Below are 19,722 nucleotides of genomic sequence, written 5' to 3' on the forward strand. Positions count from 1 at the left end.
TGAAAACGTGAGCATAGCCTACATGACATTAATCCCCAAGACAAGAAGAAAGCAAAGAATATATCTTTTTACTAAGGAAAATTACAAAAATAGTAACGCACAGTAACTTAGATAAGTAACTTTAATCTGATTACTGGTTTGTAAATAGTAGCGCGTTAGATTACTCATTACCGAAAAAAGTGGTCAAAATAGAGTAACGCGTTACTAAGTACTAAGTAACGCGTTACTGGCATCACTGCTGACAATGATGGTACTGCCAGGATATTCACAATTTAAACTTTCATTTTCATTATAATGTTGTTGTTTATGTATTGAGCAGAGCCGGACAGTAACGGAGTACATTTACTTGAGTACAGTACTTGAGTACAGTTTTGAGGGATCTGTACTTTACTCGAGTATAATTTTTGGGGAGTACTCATGACTTTACTCAAGTACATTTGAGGCAAATATTGTACTCTTTACTCCACTACATTTCTATCCATAGCCGTGAGTACCCGTTACTTCTTCTAAAAAAAAAGGAAAAAGCAAAAATCTCGGAAACCCTCAATTTGTTGTTTCCCTCTCAAACGTGATTGGATTGTGCAGGCGCCACTGATTGGGACAGCCTATCAGCAATCACCTTCAGCTTTCCGCCAAAGTCAACTCCATGGTTAGATTTAGATAAGAGACGAAACCATGGACGAAACAATGAATGAAGACGCAACTGGTCCATCCTGGGAATGTGCCAACCTGTGGCCCCACCTTGCCAGACTATTATATAGAATAGAATAGTATTAGAAATACTGCCCATCCCCGGCAACATGGTAAAAAGATGAAAATGACTTGATTTTACTTTCAATTCCTTTTAAATTCTCCAAGGTATTTACATTAAAATTTTTCATAACTCCATGTAGGATGTTTCTGTACATAAATGTAAGCACTGTGGCAGTAGTAATGCAATATTTCGAAAATGTACTTTTGTACTCTTGATACTCAAGTACTTTTAAAAACAAGTACTTCAGTACTTTTACTTAAGTAGACATCTGACTGTTGTACTTTTACTTGTACTTGAGTAAAATTTAGCAAAGGGTATCTGTACTTTTACTCAAGTAATGAAGCTGTGTACTCTGTGTACTCCGCCACTTTTCCAATCAAGCAGCTGGTAACATTTCAACTTTCAGATTGCCAGTAGGGTAAAGGTAAATCCTGGCTTATTTCAAGGTTCACTAATTTTAGTGAGATTTCCATTCATTACTGTGGCTTTCGGAAATCCTAGCTCTGTAACTATGAGAATGTATGCCACAGAACTAGCCTGCGCCACATGAGGTTAACTTTCAAGCTTAATCGAGCTGTGTTGCAAAAAAAAAAGAGTACCAAAAGACAGTTTTGTCCACCTGTGTTTTCATGTTGTCATCACCTTTATGTCCAGCTTCAAAAATAGAAGTTGAAACCTTTTTTCTGACAGTGTCACCAAACATGGATTTACATATAACTAGTTACGAAGAATTTACGAAACACATAACTTAATATAACTTAAAATTATTAACTTGACATGCTTATGGTTCTAGAAATCTTGATATGCTTCCTCTCTCCACCGTGTGGTGGTGCAATGAGTAGCACAACGGTGCATCACTGTAGTCGTTCTTAGTCATATAGGTTCGCTTCCCATTCAAAGCACATACAAGATCATAATGCGAGCTGCTTGAATAAACAAAGGCAAGATACAGCTAACTTAATTGGAATATGCAGCTAACTTAATTGGAAAGTTAATGGAACATCTTGATCTTCAAGTGAAAGTCTACGCTAGGTTAAGCCAGGCTAATTCTGTTAAGCACCGCTTTCATTAGCGATGTTGGTGGAATACCTTCCAGATTAGCCTATTTAGACGAACACAGCTAGCTGCAGCTGTGGAGGCAAGCAAGGAAATTCCTAACTAGTTTATCCATCAAGACTATCATTGGAACAGTGGACTTTTGTTTTTGGGATAGAGTTGAGTTTTGGTTAGCTATCGCATTCAACTAACACTGACAAGGTGTAAAGTCCTTGTGTGCGTGTACGGATTATGACCAACTGGGGCCCTGGGCACAGATGTAAAAAGGGCCCCTCGTGCACCCAAGAGTTGGTACCTCAGCTAAGCGAGTCCGAGGACATGAACCCTCTGGAAGAACATCTTGAAAAATAACCCCTTAAATAATGACTTCTAGTGAGTTTTGTGGGGGAAAAAGACAGATTGAGGTCAATAAATATCACATAACCATCAAGAGATTCAAGCCAACTTGATTTGAAAAAAGATGGCAATTACAAAACATGATTATCACACATAGCGTAATCTGTGTTACTTGACTGAGGGGCCACATAACATCAGGGTTGAATAAAATAACCCATGGCATACAGTGTTGGGGGTAATGCGTTACAAAAGTAATGTAATTACTGTAATATATTGCTGTTTGCGGTAACGCGGTAATGTAAGGCATTACAAAAAAAAATTGGGTAATATTTTACTCGGTACAAACTTCAGTAACGCGCGTTACAATGCATTTTAACCAAAAATTAAGCAGTGTTTTGTTTTGATACATATTCGCAAACACCACTGCGAGAACAACAGAGGAGAAAAAATCTGCGCAAAATAGTAGAACGTTATCTCCTGATACTGGTTGAAGATGGCTGCAGTGGACTCTATTTGCGGGATGGACATAAGCCTATGCTCAGAGACAAGGATATGAAGAACATAATAGTTAGTGCACTTTGTGCGAAACCGAAAGATCTCACTATGCCTCGCGAGTCATTTAATGAAACATCTAAAGTGGTGCCACGCTAATCTTTTTGATTCTTGATTAAACACAAACTTTTAGTGCATGTCAGCTTTGAGCTGTGAACTTGAATTCACAATTGAACTTAAAGAGAATAAAGGGATAGAAATGCAGAAAAAAGATTGTGTAGCCTGGCAGTGCCACCGCTCCCACCACGCGCATCACGCACTTTGCGTAGGGCACCAAAGGACAGAGGGGGCACCCACATGTACCAATGTATAGCTTTACTGCAAACTGCGTTTCACTCTTCATCAATAGCGTTTACAATGTCAAAATGCACTAACACCATGGTACATGCAAGTTTGATACTTTTTGGGTTCTCTCAATCTCCACCACGTAGTGCTAGAATGGAATTGGTGGGTCTTCAATAATTAGTTTTCCAAGCATTTACATGAAGCACATGATATGCCGAGTTGACAAAAAAATAATCCATTCAGATATAGCTAGGTGGATACCAGGCTCATAATTCACTTTTATTTGCAAAACGAAATGTGAAGCAACATGTTATTGCATACTTTCCAAAGCAATGAAGGCTGCTTAAAACAACTTAACATTGTGCATATTATTGTTAATATTGTGCTATCAATGTAACTCAACAAACAAGGCTTGTAAACAAGAGCTGGCAAAAAGCCATTATGAGAACGTAAAGATCAATACTCTTAAAGTGACAGTGCACCATTTATAAGAAAACAGCATGAATGTTTAAAAACACACAGTAATGGTCTGTAAATAATAGGCCTTTTATTTTACTTTAGGTTTTTGAGTTATCATTTAAATGTCACTCACTCAAAACTACTCACTTAGGGCACCAAAATGGTCAGTAGGCCACCATCTTGACATGTCTTTATTAAAGGAACCGTATGTAAGAAATGTATTTAAATTAATCATAAATGGCCCTGATATGTCACTAGACATTAAGAAATCATGTTATTTCAAATACTTATATCACTGACAACAGTAGTCTGGCCAAGATATTGTCATTTAAAAAGTGGAGTTGCAGCCCTCAACTGATATTGATGTTGTCATGTTGTGTTTTGGCCTGATGCGCCACCCTCCACCTATCTACTAATCACAAAGTCAGTAGTGTTTCGGCATCCGTGTTGCCAGCTCTGCCAGTCAGAGGGGAGGGGAAGGGGATACATCGCTCTACAGTAGTTTGAAAGTGATTGCAGTACCAGTTTTGGCCACAATCTTACATACAGTTTCTTTAAGCTTTGATTTTCAATATAGTAGGCTCTCTATTGATTTTAATGAGCTACAGTTAGAGTTACAGTATTTATATCACAATTTACCAGACTTTGACCTTTTGTCGGTTTTTAACAAAATTCTGACTATGATTGAGCGTAATAAACTGCATTTCGAATGGCAAATCCATATTTCCAGATATTTTGGTGAAAGTAACTTAAAAGTAATGCAATAGTAGTGTAATGCCTTACAATTCAGAGACAGTAATATTATAATGTAACAAATTACTTTGAAATGACAGTAATAAGTAATGCATAATACATTTCGATTTTGAAGTAACTTGCCCAACACTGATGGCATATGATTGAGAGGCTCTATTAAGACAAATCAGATAACATAACCGGTGGTACTTGACTGAGGGGCCCTATTCAGATATCAGGGGTGGAAAACATAGTAACGACCTCACACAGAGTCTTGGGCTTCAGGGCCCCCTGGTAGGCCCGATCAATAATCCATCCCTGCCTGTGTGCTAGTTTGCTAACATTAAAAATTACTAACGGAGCAGTGGGCTTTTGTTTTCAGGGTCACAGTTTGGGTAGACTATCTATTAACATACACTTGGCTAACATTGACAGAGTTATAAACAATCACACAAGCTGGTTTACAAACATTGGTAGGTTATATTTTCTTCACAATTAACACTGACAAAACACACACGCTTTCTGCGCAGCCTGAATAGAACTGAACTACTCATACACTCACCTGTATTTTGGGTTGTGTGGAGACTGAAGAGTAATTTGCTTGTCAATATCGACTACTCATGCAGGGCGAGTATAACTATAGCCCTATGCAGTACACCCTTTAAATGTACAACTGTGTTGCATTGATATGTCATCCCTAGTCCTCACCAACCTACTCCATAGCGGTGTGGTTTGGTAATAGTCTGTCCACTCATGTCCTGGTCACATGACTAAATTACCTGTTAAAAGCACACCTGTTGTGTACTGTCTTTACCACCTTGATAAAGACTCTGAGTCGAAACGCGTCGGTGCGTCAAAGAGCAGTGTGTTGAGGGTCTTAAGGATGGGCGTCAGAAGGCAGCAGAGAGGCACAAATTCGGTGAACTTGCAATTTATTGTTCCACCACCAGGTGTTGAGGTATCCAAGTGCAAGGACATGCAAAAATTTCACATTCATTACTCAAGTAGAAGTATATATACTAGGGTTTAAAAAGACTTCTGTAGAAGTTGAAGTATCATCCCAAGCTTAGTAAAAGTAAAAGTGTAAAAGTACTGTACTTTTACACTTTTAGTATTTTAACACTACTTAAAGTATAAAAGTAAAAGTAATGTAAGTAATGTAAGGGAACAAAATGCCATTAAGGACAAAAGTTTAGGCCTATACAGGGGCCTATAGTGCACTACCCCACCTCCCCAAAAACATTTTCCTAAAGGCCATAATGACTATAATATTATATTAAAATTTGGGATGCACTAGCTACCTGTTTCAGCCACATATATGCCCATTGAAAATGAGCGAATTTTAGTACAATGCAAATACATTAAAGAACCATATATGTGTAGTATTGAGCATTAACACGTGTTTCATGGAGCCGAAGATATGATGACTAGTTGCCGATGAGTATTAATGGTACAAAAAGTCAAACTTAAGAGGCATGTTTTCAATAACCTTTATTGGAATGTAATGTACATCCAAGCTTAGCTGCAGGAATCTGTGAGGGCAACGGATGTAAGATAACAAAATTGGACAAGACAATATTGGTGTACCCAGGGCAGGCTTAGTGACAATAACCCTTATATGTTTGTCTATACACAGTATACATTAGTGCTGTCAAAATGAATGATTAATCCTTTTGAGGGCTGCTGAAGTAAGTTGTGTGTACCACTCTAGACGGGTCGGGTGTTTCTTCTGTGGAGAAAATGAATTGCACAGATTGAGATTCATATTATTTCTCTCAAACTACAAGCTCAGACTATCTAGGAATTTCACTGTATTAAAAATCATGCTGGAAGTTCATGAATGAAGGTCAAACTACAAGTTAGGGAGCTTCTTTTATGCAGTTAATTTGAGCAGACCAGAATATTGCCACTTAAAGCTGTTTTAGGACCACAAGCAGCTTCTGGCATGACTGAAAAGTAGCATTATTGATGAGATAGTCTGACTAAATTAATTTTAAACAGTATTTGGCTGATAGTTGGTAGTTGGGCCTATTGCCTGGACCCATAGGGCCTGCCCCACTCAGGCGCACACACTCTCATACACAGACAGGACCATGCCTGCCCTTAGTACATGCTTTATGAACTAGCTGTAAAATATAGCTTTGCACAATTAACTTACAAATATTGCATATAGCAATAACATAAGCTCAGATAATTAACAAGCAAACCATGGCATGTCTTGGCATGTACCTAGCCATAGCATACGTTGCAAATGTACCATTAGTAGCCCTACGTTACTAGGTTACTACAATATTTTGTCAATAATCGATTGATAAACTCTCAGCTTACCTCAAAATGCTTTTTCACGGCTAGTTTTTGAAAGCCATTAGCTCGTGGTACTTGTATGCGCAGAGCTTGCAGCAGTGAATCCGAAAGGAGTTGTTTTTGCATCCAACCATTTTGAAAAGTTCTTCCAGGGATGTACTAGGGGCTTTTCTCAATATGCGTTCTTTTCTATACTTGTGTTCTCATGAACTTGAAAATCGTTCTGAAACGTCATCAATCACCGCCGAAGTACTGTTCCAATTCACAAGTTCGCATTTATTCAAGAACGCATAAAATTCCCGGAAGTGTTCTCGAATCGACGAGGCTGAAGTTAGCACCACTTTCGTTTCCGCGGGGGAAGACCACTTTCAGATCGCGGGGAGTTAATTTTCCGTTCCACCTTAAATAATGCAATTTTCTACCTCGTCCACAAGGGGCCAGTGTTGACCGCAAAAATCCGCGATAACACAGGCATGTGCCTGTTGCAGATGAACAGGCATTGTTCACAGACGTTCAAAAGCCTGTATATCTTTTTTCAGCACTTGTGAAATTCTATGGTGGAAAATTGCATATTTAGCCCCTCTGAAAATATAATATGTATTTGTGAAATTGCAGAATCTCAACACTTGAACAGGGACAGATAGCCCATGAAGGATTTTGCAAGGGATGTTTCACCACATTCTGAAACTACACTTCCTCCCCTTTCCAATGACACCCCACTTGTGAAATTCTATGGTGGAAAATGGCCTTTTTGGCCCCTCTGGAAATATAGTATGTATTTGTGAAATTGCAGATTTTCAGCACTTGAACAGCAACGCTCATCCCATGAAGGATTTTGCAAGGGGTCTTTCACCACATTCTACAAGTACACTCTCTCCTCTTTCCAATGACACCCCACTTGTGAAATTCTATGGTGGAAAATTGCTTTTTTTGCCCTTTGAAAATATAGTATATAAATTGTATTTGGAAAATTGCAGAATTTCAGCACTAGAACAGCGATAAACATCCCATACTACATTTTGCATCGGATGTTTCACCACATTCTGAAACTACACCCTCTCCTTTTACCAATGACACCCCCTATGTGAAATTCTGTCGTGAAAAATGGCCCTTGAAAATAAAATGTATTTGGGAAATTTAAGATTTTCAGCGCTAGATTTGGTTTAGACTTCCCATAATGCATTTGTCATGGGAAATTTATTTTGGCCTATTTTTCTGATTATACATTTTCAGCACTACATTTGGTCCCTATCACTTAAAAGTCATTTGCCACATTTCTGTCATTTTTGGGGCCATTAGTTTTTCTACCTTGTGTTATTGGGGGCCAAGCATTGAAGCTGCGTAGGGACCCTCTAGGGCTAGTAGGATTTGTTATTATGCTTCTGTCTAGTGCCATAGGAGTCCATGGCAGCACATACAAATGTACATAGTAAAATGCTCAAACTTTGCACACTTATTCTACTCAGGCCACTGACCAATTTCACCAAGTTACTGCCCCCAAAACCTCAAATATCTAGGACCACCAACTGGTCAAAATCCATCAATCTTTTAACAGCATTAATGCAAATAGCTCTGCGATGCTTTGATCTATGAAGCTCAAACTTTATCAGTGGATTAAGGGAAAAGGTAAGGCCCCACCCATCAATTTACAAGACTTTATCATGTGCACTGTAGCGCCACCAATAGACCAAGGTGAAAACTTTCCGAAAGCTTCACAGCTCTTGAATTTTGTTCATTTTTCTCTAAATTTGCAGCTCTGCAGCTATATTTGGGGGCCAAGCAGTTGAGCAGGAGCTGTCATGGCAACTCAGTTTTGTTACATTAGATGCATACACATCTTTCCACCATCAGGACAGTGAACTGTCATACTCTTCCTTCCTTTTGGCATTTGCATTTGCACACACCCTATTACCTGCTACCCCTCTCATCACACTTACCCCAACCCCCCCCCCCCACACACACACAAACACACACACACCCACACTGATAAACCCCCTCCCCCTTACACCACATAACCTCTCATACCTAGTTTAGTTTTGATACGTTAAAAATTTGCTGAGATATGAGCTCATTTCCATAACTCTAGCACCCCCATAGTGGTAACAAGTCAACATAATATTGTATGTACATCCTCAGGATTTGGTCCCTAGCTCTCACACCAAATATGCGTTAGCATACACAGCCCCATTCTCATCAATGGGACTGAGGTGGAGTGTGACACCAGCTTCGAGTATGATTCTATGGCTGCGTCACGACCCTGTACAACATCTGTGCTGTTCTTCTGAACATGGATAATGTAAGGCGCCAGTGTTGATATCACTTGTTGTTGTCTGTTTTGCGTCAACAGCCATTTGTGTCATAGATTAAGGTAGCCTGGATGATTCCTGACTTTGCCACTGTTACTGTATGAATATCTATGCTTTGCTGTACTTAAACCCTGTATGATTCTCATGGATTTCATGTTTCACTTTGGTATGTAATATTTTACCAACAGCATCCCGGTGACAACCAACCAACTAAGCCAGCAAAGACCAGCTAAAATCAGCTTCCAGCATAAGCTGGTTTATAGCTGGGGTTTTTTTCAACAAAGTAACAGAGTAAAGAAAGACCACACACGGATTAGCAATACATATATTAGATTTTTAATAAATTAATAGAACTTAACAAAATGGAGTGGAGTTGGATTTGGAAAATAAAAGTGTAAGCAATCAGTATAATGTGGTGCAGTGAATAATTTCAATTTCAACTTATATTTAATGTCACTTATAGAGCGCCAAAACATTACTCATGTCTCATGGCACTTAACAGAGTGTTAAACATTCAGAGTGTGCCTATAAGTAACAGGGACGAGAAAAAACTCCCTAGAATTGGAGATACATATAGGAAGAAACCTCGAGTGGATACAAGACTCAAGGGCCTGATCCATCTGCCTAGGGTCAGTTACAGGGCAGTAAGGTCTGTACTGTATACATAATAAATGAATAGGTTAGTTAGGTGTACAGAATAGAACACAACATCCTGAGGTATGTTACAAAGAGGTAGGATGGTTACATAACCAGTATGATGTATGCATGAAGCCTATTTAGTGTCAGAAAATTCAAATAGTCCAATGTAGGGCATGTGTTGTCTATAGGGATTAGGAATTGTCATACAGTATGTCAAGTACTGGGTAGCTAGGCTGCACGGGCCAGGAATCCAGACAAGGGGACTGCAATAGGCAATGGTAGGTGTTAGGGCCAGCTCGTTCCCAGACCGAAACATAAAGAGGGACACGGACAACAAGGTTCAAACCAAATATATGAATTTATTAAAGTAAAGCACAAGGTTACCAATAGCAAAATGTCTAGGGGGAAATGAATGGGAGTGGTGGCGTGCGTGTATGAGTGTATGGATGTATGGATGCAAAGAAGCTAGTGAAGTGGGCCTAAAGAAAGAGAAAGAGAGGTAGAGTTACAAATGAGGGGAGAGAGCAAAGTGCAAGTGTGAGAGAATTAAAGTGAGTGCCTGCAAGAAGTAAGAAAAATGCCTAATCAGAAAGATAGGGAACCCCTTATATAGCCCCACCCTAACGATAGGTGTAATCAATGAGGGTATTAGCCCAACCAGGCCCAGCCCTTCCCATGCACTGACAGGAGAAGGCCTGAAGGGGCACAGGGTCATCACATAGGGATGGGACTTCAGGTGCGATGAGCGCCAAACACAAGGAATAGTTTCTCTCACAAGTGAGGTAAGAGGGAAAAAAGAGAGATAAATAGTAGGTATTACTATAAGTCATGATGGTTAGTATTAATAAGTATATCAATGGTATTATATAGTGTTATACTATAGAGACAAAAGGCAAGAGAGGGAGAGTTGAGAGAGAGAAGGAGAGAAGAGGGAGTTGAATGGCAAGACAAAGACAAGAGGTAAGAGGGGGAGTTGAGAGAGAGAAAGAAGAAGAGTTGTACGGCGTGACACATGAAAAGTTAATGACAGCGCTATGCTATGGCAGCATACCTAAGGCATGGTGAAGGGTAGTCAGCACCAGCGCAGGTATGGTCAGTTGCCACCATGACACGCATGACAAGGGCGCCAGTCACATGAGGACACAGCAGAGGTGGTCCATTCCAATAAAAACCCTGAGGTGGGTGAAGTTCCACACTACACCATACCTAACTATGGGAGGCACTATAGACTTGAAAATAGGGAGGGTGTCTGCTAATCAAATTGATGGATAGAGTTAATTCCAGAGGAGGGGTGCGCTGTAGCAGAAAGCTCTGCCTCTACTGTTGGGATTACAAGTAATATTTTTAAGTCAATGACACTTTTAACAGGTAGCCAGTGTAAAGATGCTAGGATGGGGGAAATGTGTTCATATTTTTTGGTCCTAGTGAGTGTGCGAGCAGCTGCATTTTGCATATTCCTGTCTGTGTTGGCTGAATAACTCTGCAGGTGAAAGTAATAATGGCTAATTAGGTTAATTGGGCCACACCCACAGGTGCTCTTTTAAAAAGGGCCAGTGTGTTGGTGTGGGGGAGTCAGACGGATTGATGTGCAAGTTATCGTGTGTTAAACAGTTGGATAAATTAAAGAAAGATGTTTTCTAGAATATCCTGTTTTTATCTTTTTTTAAAAACAAGATGGTGGACACATTTTTCACAACCGGTATTATTGCAGCCAGTGTATAGAGCATTGCAATAGTCTATCCTTGAAGTGACAAAACTGTGGATTAATTTTTCAGTGTCTAGTAAGGATAAGGACTTCATTATCTTTGAAATGTCCTTAAGTGGACATTTTGGTGATTATTTATTGATAGGTCCTGGTCAATTATAACTGATAGATTTTTAGCACTTGTGGATGAGGTCAGTGGAAGATCACTATCTGTAGCCCGTGATGAGGATAGGATATGCCTCATCTTTTTAGGACCAAAAACCATCTGAGTTCAAAAGCAGGATGTTTTGTTGTATATATATGTGTGTCTTTTTATATCTCTTATACATGTAACATGTAACATACATACAAGTTGGTTTAACAGGGTTAATTAATCGGGCTTTATGGAAAGGTATAATTGTTTATCATCTGCATAACAATGGAAATTAATGCCATGCCATGTTTCCAAATTTCAGAACCTAGGAGAAGCATATAATGGGAAAATAACTGGGATCCAATGAGCCTTGAGGCACTCAATATTTCACCATAGTCTGGGTATATGGTTCATTATGGACCTGTACAAATAATTAACGCTTAAAAAGGTATGGTATAAACCAAGCAAGTGCTGAGTCTTTGGTGCCTATGGAATGTTCAAGCCTATGAAGTAGTATGTCATGGTCTATGGTGTCAAAGGCAGCGCTGAGGTCCAGGAGGATCAGTATTGATACATATCCATTATCAGCAGCAATGAGGAGGTCATTAAAAACTTTAACTAAGGCTGATTCAGTACTATGGTAAGCTCGAAAGCCAGACTGGTATAATTCCTGTATTTTATTCATATGTAAGAAGGCACAGATTTGTTTGGACTCTATTTTTTCAAGTATTTTTGACATGAAAGGGAGATTAGATATAGGTCTATCGTTAGCCAGCTTGTAAGGATCAAGAATAGGTGACACAATAAGCTAAAACAAAATCCAAAACGGTGCTGTAGAGACGGAGCGGAAGTGGTTGACAACCCGGTCTCCATTGAAGCGCTTTTAAAAGCCCTGATTAGGAAATAATTAGCGTGCCTCCAAACACCTGCACCCAGCTCACCTGTAGGAGAGAGAGACGCAACACAGACAGGAGGAGGAGCCAGGCAAGGCTGTCACAATATCTGTCTATATGGTTCATACTGACTTTCCATATTTATTGAAATGTTCTTATAATATATTCCGTTAATACTCTACATAAGAAAGCAATATAATAATAATATGATATTTGGAGTATGATGTCAGGAAACATTTCAGATTTTATTCTTTCAATGATGCACAAGAACATCAAAGGAGAGACAACTGTTTGTGTCATCCCAGCAAGGGTTTCACCAGAATTCTAGAAACAGGGCCACATCCCTTACCTATTTGCTGCAGGCAAGAGGGGGGAGGCTCTTGTTGTTAGGATCCTGTTTTGTCTTGTTTTCCCGTTATGTCTGCTCCTCTTGTGTCTTCCTGTTTGCTTTGTTTACTTTCTGTGTCTTGTGCCATGTGCTCCTTTGTTTGTTTGCCATGTGTCTCACTGCTCACTGTGGAGCTCCAGTGCTGTTGATCACGGTGTCGGAGAGGCAGTTCTTCAGTCTGACGAATTGTGGCCGCTCTATCAGGTAGTCTGCAATCCAGGATACCAGTTGAGCATCCACAATCATCTGCAGGAGTTTTTCACCCAGTCTGAGGGGTTGGATGGTGTTAAAAGCACTGGAGAAGTCAAGGAACATGATACTCACAGCACTCTTCCCCTTGTCCAGAGGAGGGGGGATGAGGGGTATTTGGTGGCTGTAGACTGGTGGCTGGTGAACAGCGTTAGCGTAGTCGCATTGTTCAGGATCACATTGTGGGGGAGGGGTGCATCAGCCTTTGATGGTGGAGGTGCACGTTGCACTGAGAGTGAGGGGTGAGGTGTGAACCGGCAGGCAAGCAAGCAAGAGCAGTGTCTGAATTTAGTTGACTTTGTACTCTGCACAATGACAATAAAGTTGAGTCTAATCTAATCTATCCCTAGTGGCCAAACATCACCAGCATTATTGTGTGTCCATGAACCAAGTCTGGTTTCGGTACGAGAAAGCATTGCCAAGATATGAGCTAATTTCCTGTAACTTTAGTACCTCCTAGTGGTCCAAGGTCACCAAATATATTGTGTGTCATCGGGATGGGGTCCTAAGTCCATATACCAAGTTTGGTTTCGGTACGCAAAAGCATTGCTGATATATGAGCCTACATCCTGTGATAATAGCGCCCCCACAGTGGTAAAAAGACTCCACATTATTGTGTGTTCTTAGGATGGGAAAACATATAAACACAGTGGGTGCCTTGCAGCTTCGATGCTTGGCCCCCAATAATAGGAAAATGTACAAACACAATGGGTGCCTACATTGCATGGTCCCGAATAATAGGAAAGCGTAAATATACAATTGGGCTTTGCTACTGGCCCAAATAAGAAAAGGTAGAAACAGTAATGATGATTCGCAGCTTCACTGCTTGGCCCCCCATCAGAATAATAGCTTGTGGATTTTTAAATTAAAAAAGCCTATTTTCTTGGATGGAATTGCTCATGGGGGATGTCATTGGAAGAGGACACACTCAACTATTCATCTAGGGTGGAATTGTTTGCAACAAATCAGTCTTGACCAATAGGGACCAATTTTAGTGTATAAAAACTGCAAAAATGTTTTTTATACACTAAAAATGAGAGAAATAGGCCATGGGAGTTAAAAAAAGCCATTTTATGCGATGGGGGTTTCACATGGGGGTTGTCATTGGAATGTGTGTAGCTGTTCAAGTGCTGAAAATCTGCAATTTCACAAAATACATACTATATTTTCAAAGGGCCAAAAAGGCCATTTTCCACCATAGAATTTCACAAGTGGGATGTCATTGGAAAGAGGAGAGAGTGTACTTGTAGAATGTGGTGAAAGACCCCTTGCAAAATCCTTCATGGGATGAGCGTTGCTGTTCAAGTGCTGAAAATCTGCTATTTCACAAATACATACTATATTTCCAGAGGGGCCAAAAAGGCCATTTTCCACCATAGAATTTCACAAGTGGGGTGGCATTGGAAAGGGGAGGAAGTGTAGTTTCATAATGTGGTGAAACATCCCTTGCAAAATCCTTCATGGGCTATCTGTCCCTGTTCAAGTGTTGAAATTCTGCAATTTCACAAAATATATACTGCATTTTCAGAGGGGCAAAAAAGGGCATTTTCCACCATAGACTTTCACAAGTGGGGTGTCATTGGAAAGATGAGGAAGTGTAGTTTCAGAATGTGGTGAAAGATCCCTTGCAAAATCCTGCATGGGACATCTGTCCCTGTTCAAGTGCTGAAATTCTGCAATTTCACAAAATATATACTGTATTTTCAGAGGGGCTAAATATGCAATTTTCCACCATAGAATTTCACAAGTGAGGTGTCATTGGAAAGGGGAGATAGTGTAGTTTCAGAATGTGGTGAAAGATCCCTTGCAAAATCTTTCATGGGATATCTGTCCCTGTTCAAGTGCTGAAATTCTGCAATTTCACAAAATATATACTGTATTTTCAGAGGGGCTAAATATGCAATTTTCCACCATAGAATTTCACAAGTGAGGTGTCATTGGAAAGGGGAGATAGTGTAGTTTCAGAATGTGGTGAAAGATCCCTTGCAAAATCCTTCATGGGCTATCTGTCCCTGTTCAAGTGCTGAAATTCTGCAATTTCACAAAATATATACTGTATTTTCAGAGGGGCTAAATATGCAATTTTCCACCATAGAATTTCACAAGTGAGGTGTCATTGGAAAGGGGAGGAGGTGTAGTTTCAGAATGTGGTGGAAGATCCCTTGCAAAATCCTTCATGGGATATCTGTCCCTGTTCAAGTGCTGAAATTCTGCAATTTCACAAAATATATACTGTATTTTCAGAGGGGCTAAATATGCAATTTTCCACCATAGAATTTCACAAGTGGGGTGTCATTGGAAAGGGGAGGAGGTGTAGTTTCAGAATGTGGTGAAAGATCCCTTGCAAAATCCTTCATGGGATATCTGTCCCTGTTCAAGTGCTGAAATTCTGCAATTTCACAAAATATATACTGTATTTTCAGAGGGGCTAAATATGCAATTTTCCACCATAGAATTTAACAAGTGGGGTGTCATTGGAAAGGGGAGGAGGTGTAGTTTCAGAATGTGGTGAAAGATCCCTTGCAAAATCCTTCATGGGCTATCTGTCCCTGTTCAAGTGCTGAAATTCTGCAATTTCACAAAATATATACTGTATTTTCAGAGGGGCTAAATATGCAATTTTCCACCATAGAATTTAACAAGTGGGGTGTCATTGGAAAGGGGGGGAGGTGTAGTTTCAGAATGTGGTGAAAGATCCCTTGCAAAATCCTTCATGGGCTATCTGTCCCTGTTCAAGTGCTGAAATTCTGCAATTTCATAAAATATATACTGTATTTTCAGAGGGGCAAAAAAGGGCATTTTCCACCATAGAATTTCACAGGTGGGGTGGCATTGGAAAGAGGAGGAAGTGTAGTTTCAGAATGTGGTGAAAGATCCCTTGCAAAATCCTTCATGGGATATCTGTCCCTGTTCAAGTGCTGAAATTCTGCAATTTCACAAAATATATACTGTATTTTCAGAGGGGCTAAATATGCAATTTTCCACCATAGAATTTAACAAGTGGGGTGTCATTGGAAAGGGGAGGAGGTGTAGTTTCAGAATGTGGTGAAAGATCCCTTGCAAAATCCTTCATGGGCTATCTGTCCCTGTTCAAGTGCTGAAATTCTGCAATTTCACAAAATATATACTGTATTTTCAGAGGGGCTAAATATGCAATTTTCCACCATAGAATTTAACAAGTGGGGTGTCATTGGAAAGGGGGGGAGGTGTAGTTTCAGAATGTGGTGAAAGATCCCTTGCAAAATCCTTCATGGGCTATCTGTCCCTGTTCAAGTGCTGAAATTCTGCAATTTCATAAAATATATACTGTATTTTCAGAGGGGCAAAAAAGGGCATTTTCCACCATAGAATTTCACAGGTGGGGTGGCATTGGAAAGAGGAGGAAGTGTAGTTTCAGAATGTGGTGAAAGATCCCTTGCAAAATCCTGCATGGGACATCTGTCCCTGTTCAAGTGCTGAAATTCTGCAATTTCACAAATACATATTATATTTTCAGAGGGGCTAAATATGCAATTTTCCAGCATAGAATTTCACAAGTGGGGTGTCATTGGAAAGGGGAGAAGGTGTAGTTTCAGAATGTGGTGAAAGATCCCTTGCAAAATCCTTCATGGGATATCTGTCCCTGTTCAAGTGCTGAAATTCTGCAATTTCACAAATACAAATTATATTTTCAGAGGGGCTAAATATGCAATTTTCCACCATAGAATTTCACAAGTGGCATGTCATTGGAAAGAGGAGATACTGTAGTTTTAGAATGTGTTGAAAAATCCGATGCAAAATGACATGTAGGCCGTAGGGAATACATTTACTGTAGAAAAACTTCAAAATCTGCTACCAACTACATACCCCCCCACTCCCCCCCCCCCCCCCAGTGTAAAATGAACAAAATTATTTAATAGAAAACATAACACAACATGTATCAAAAGATACAGCACAGAAAATAAAGAAAAAACTACATAATCTGACACCCTCTACACCCCCCCCCCCCCCTAAATTGCCAAATTATTTAATAGAACACAAAAGGTAACATTTCTCAAAACATTCGGCAGTGGAGTCAACAGAAAAAAGATATACAGGCTTTTGAACGACTGTGAACAATGCCTGTTCATCTGCAACAGGCACATGCCTGTGTTATCGCGGATTTGCGGTCAACACTGGCCCCTTGTGGACGAGGTAGAAAATTGCATTATTTAAGGTGGAACGGAAAATTAACTCCCCGCGATCTGAAAGTGGTCTTCCCCCGCGGAAACAAAAGTGGTGCTAACTTCAGCCTCGTCTCGAATCGTTGGTTTTATCAAGGATGCATCGGGTGGTGACTTGGTGGCTTGAAGATTCCACAATGCATTACGTCAGCTCAGCCGTGACACTCACATAAGAGAAATGGCAGCATTGATACATAATAGGCCTACCTATCATAATTGCTGCTACAATCCGATCCATGTTTAGGCTATAAACGGTAGGCTACAGGCTTCACAACTAACGTTAATCATAACTGTCACTTAAACTGCGAACTTCAAACGTTGTTCCTGCCATCGGCAAGTGAATATATTGTTATTAATATTTAATAAAAAAAAAATCAATGAGAAACAAACTTAAACAAGCTGGTGAATTATATATTTTATTGTAAATGTCAGAAATACTGGGTAGACCAATAGAGCAAAAGGTAAATGACTAGACTCCCGAGCTGTTCCGAGAGAAGCTGCCGTTGGCAAGAACGCTGCTGTCTCAAACTGCAAATTGAGCGTCCTGTGTCCTCGGGTTGTCCAGAGTCTGGACTCACGATCTTAACTTTTCAAGTTCGAACTTTCAAGAACGGGAGACCGTTCTTTAGCATACTTTGTATTGAGAAAAGCCCAAGGATTGGCTGGCTACCAACCTAGTGCTTGGTTGGGACATTTCACTCAAGTTCTCTTCTCTGCCATGGACATCTTTGTAGGCTACTTCGCTACATAGGTTTGCTATGTCCTTGTTGGAGTGTGAAATGATTTGTGTCATGTTGTGCAGGTGGTGTGATGGATCGCGTACAAACTAGAGCCCGACCGATTTATCGGCGGGCCGATATTATCGGCCGATATTAGGCATTTTCCAAACTATCGGTATCGGCATTTATAATGGCCGATAAATGAATATTTTAAAAATAAAATAAAAACGGACGAAACACCCTTTAACCATGTCATGAGTGTTGGCGTTGTATAGTTTGTCCACCAGAGGGCACTCTACACCGTCCCTGCTGGCAACACTCGTGTATAACGCGCCAGCAGCGCCACACATCCTGCAACCTGCTGATCCAGCCAGAGTCGGGCAGAGAGAACCAGTTATCCGCGAGTGAGATCATCAGTTAAGTGTGTTCATGGTGATTTGGTCACGAGACATACATTGCTTGGATAACAATTAAAAGAACATCCCCATCAATTCTCTTAACTCAAATAAGCATGACAAAATTTGTGAAAACAATGTCCAGTTTTGCTGCTGGTAAATAAGCCGAGAGTGAAGCGGAATTAGCTAGTAATTACGTTATGTTGTTACAGTGTAGTTGACTGTCTGTCCTTTGAACTTTTGACAATGTGACTGAAGATGTATTTCTTTAATAGCGTGACAGTTATAGCAGTGAGACGTATCATCTCTCCCCGGCCTGTTATTTTGAAAGCGTATGTTTTATAATTTGCAGTATGACGTTATCCATTGCTAAATTATGGCTCATCATAGACTAGCTAACCACAAAGCTAGCTAATGCCATGAATATCAGTGGAAGACCGCTAACGTTAACATTAATGAGCTTGGAAACCACAACGAACTTATTCTGCCTAAATAAAGTAATGATTACTGTATGTATAACTAGTATATCTGTAGTTACAGTCGCTGCATTGTAAAACGTAAGTTAGACGTGCGAGGAGTGAACATTTAGACATAGAGAAAAAGTATCAAACGTAGCTTGTGCAAAACGTAGCTTGTGCATAAATGTTAGCTTTTCTTTTACACGTGAAATCCAATGACGCCAAGTGTGCATTTCAGACTGTCGTTCAGCCGCAGCATTAACAAGTTACATAATGGATTTAGATCACTAAATAGTAGGTTTTAGAAGGCAGGCAGCAGCTAATGATTGAAAATGGTTTGATGTAGCTTGATGGAAATAATTTTGAAAGTGCAGGTAAAGGGATAAGCAAGCTGACATTGTAATTATAAGGTAGCTTATAAGGCAATAGGGACTAATTATTACACACGCACACTCAAACATTTAGGAGTGACCTTTATCTTGTTTAATGATAATACAAATGATGATGATAGTAATAATGTCATCATTATTTTTTTTAATTATTAAGTCTTAGTTCAAAGTTATATTTATGAAGCTTACCAAGTCTGGTAACTTTGATTTGGTTGTTGTTGTTATTGTGTTTTTGTTCAAAAGACTAAGTTTCATATCTTAAGTTTCTATTTTTATACATTTTATTTATCAGAACTTTAATATATTTCGATGTTCCTCTGTTCCACTGTGACAATATTATTTTAAAATAAACAAGTTTGTTTTTAAAATGCATTATCATATTATTTTAGTCAATACTTATAAATAACTACAAATAACTAATGTTAGGGAAATCTGTTAATGTTTTGTTGCGCGTTTCTGAAAAAAAAATATATATCGGCCGATATATCGGAATATCGGATTTTTAAATCAACAAATATTTGTATCGTATCGGCCTTCAAAATCCTTTATCGGTCGGGCTCTAGTACAAACCAATAGGGTGACGAAATGGTATGTTTATACTTCTCGTCCAACCACAATGAAATTCTCTCTATCTGGATGGGCCGATTTATTTGGATAGTTTTTTTTTTTTTTTTTTAACGATGACAAGTCAAAATGTACGAAGCCCGGGAGGTGACATGAAAAAAACGAAGGTAAAAAAAATAAAAAATATGAGAAAAGGTATGTACT

The 19,722-nt window shown here is 39.6% G+C and overlaps 1 protein-coding gene across 2 annotated transcripts in view; it reads left to right on the plus strand.

Annotated features, from left to right (window-relative positions):
- The window catches only part of LOC143111736 (solute carrier family 35 member F4-like), a 75,139-nt gene that overhangs the window by 45,242 nt on the left and 10,175 nt on the right, over positions 1–19,722 (plus strand). The gene's annotated exons all lie outside the window — the stretch shown is intronic.

The sequence above is a fragment of the Alosa pseudoharengus genome, unplaced genomic scaffold, assembly GCF_046254945.1.
Source record: "Alosa pseudoharengus isolate Yale_2024_CS ecotype anadromous, Long Island Sound unplaced genomic scaffold, YU_APseudo_1.1 YU_APseudo_1.1_scf_8, whole genome shotgun sequence".
Classification (NCBI taxonomy): domain Eukaryota; kingdom Metazoa; phylum Chordata; class Actinopteri; order Clupeiformes; family Clupeidae; genus Alosa; species Alosa pseudoharengus.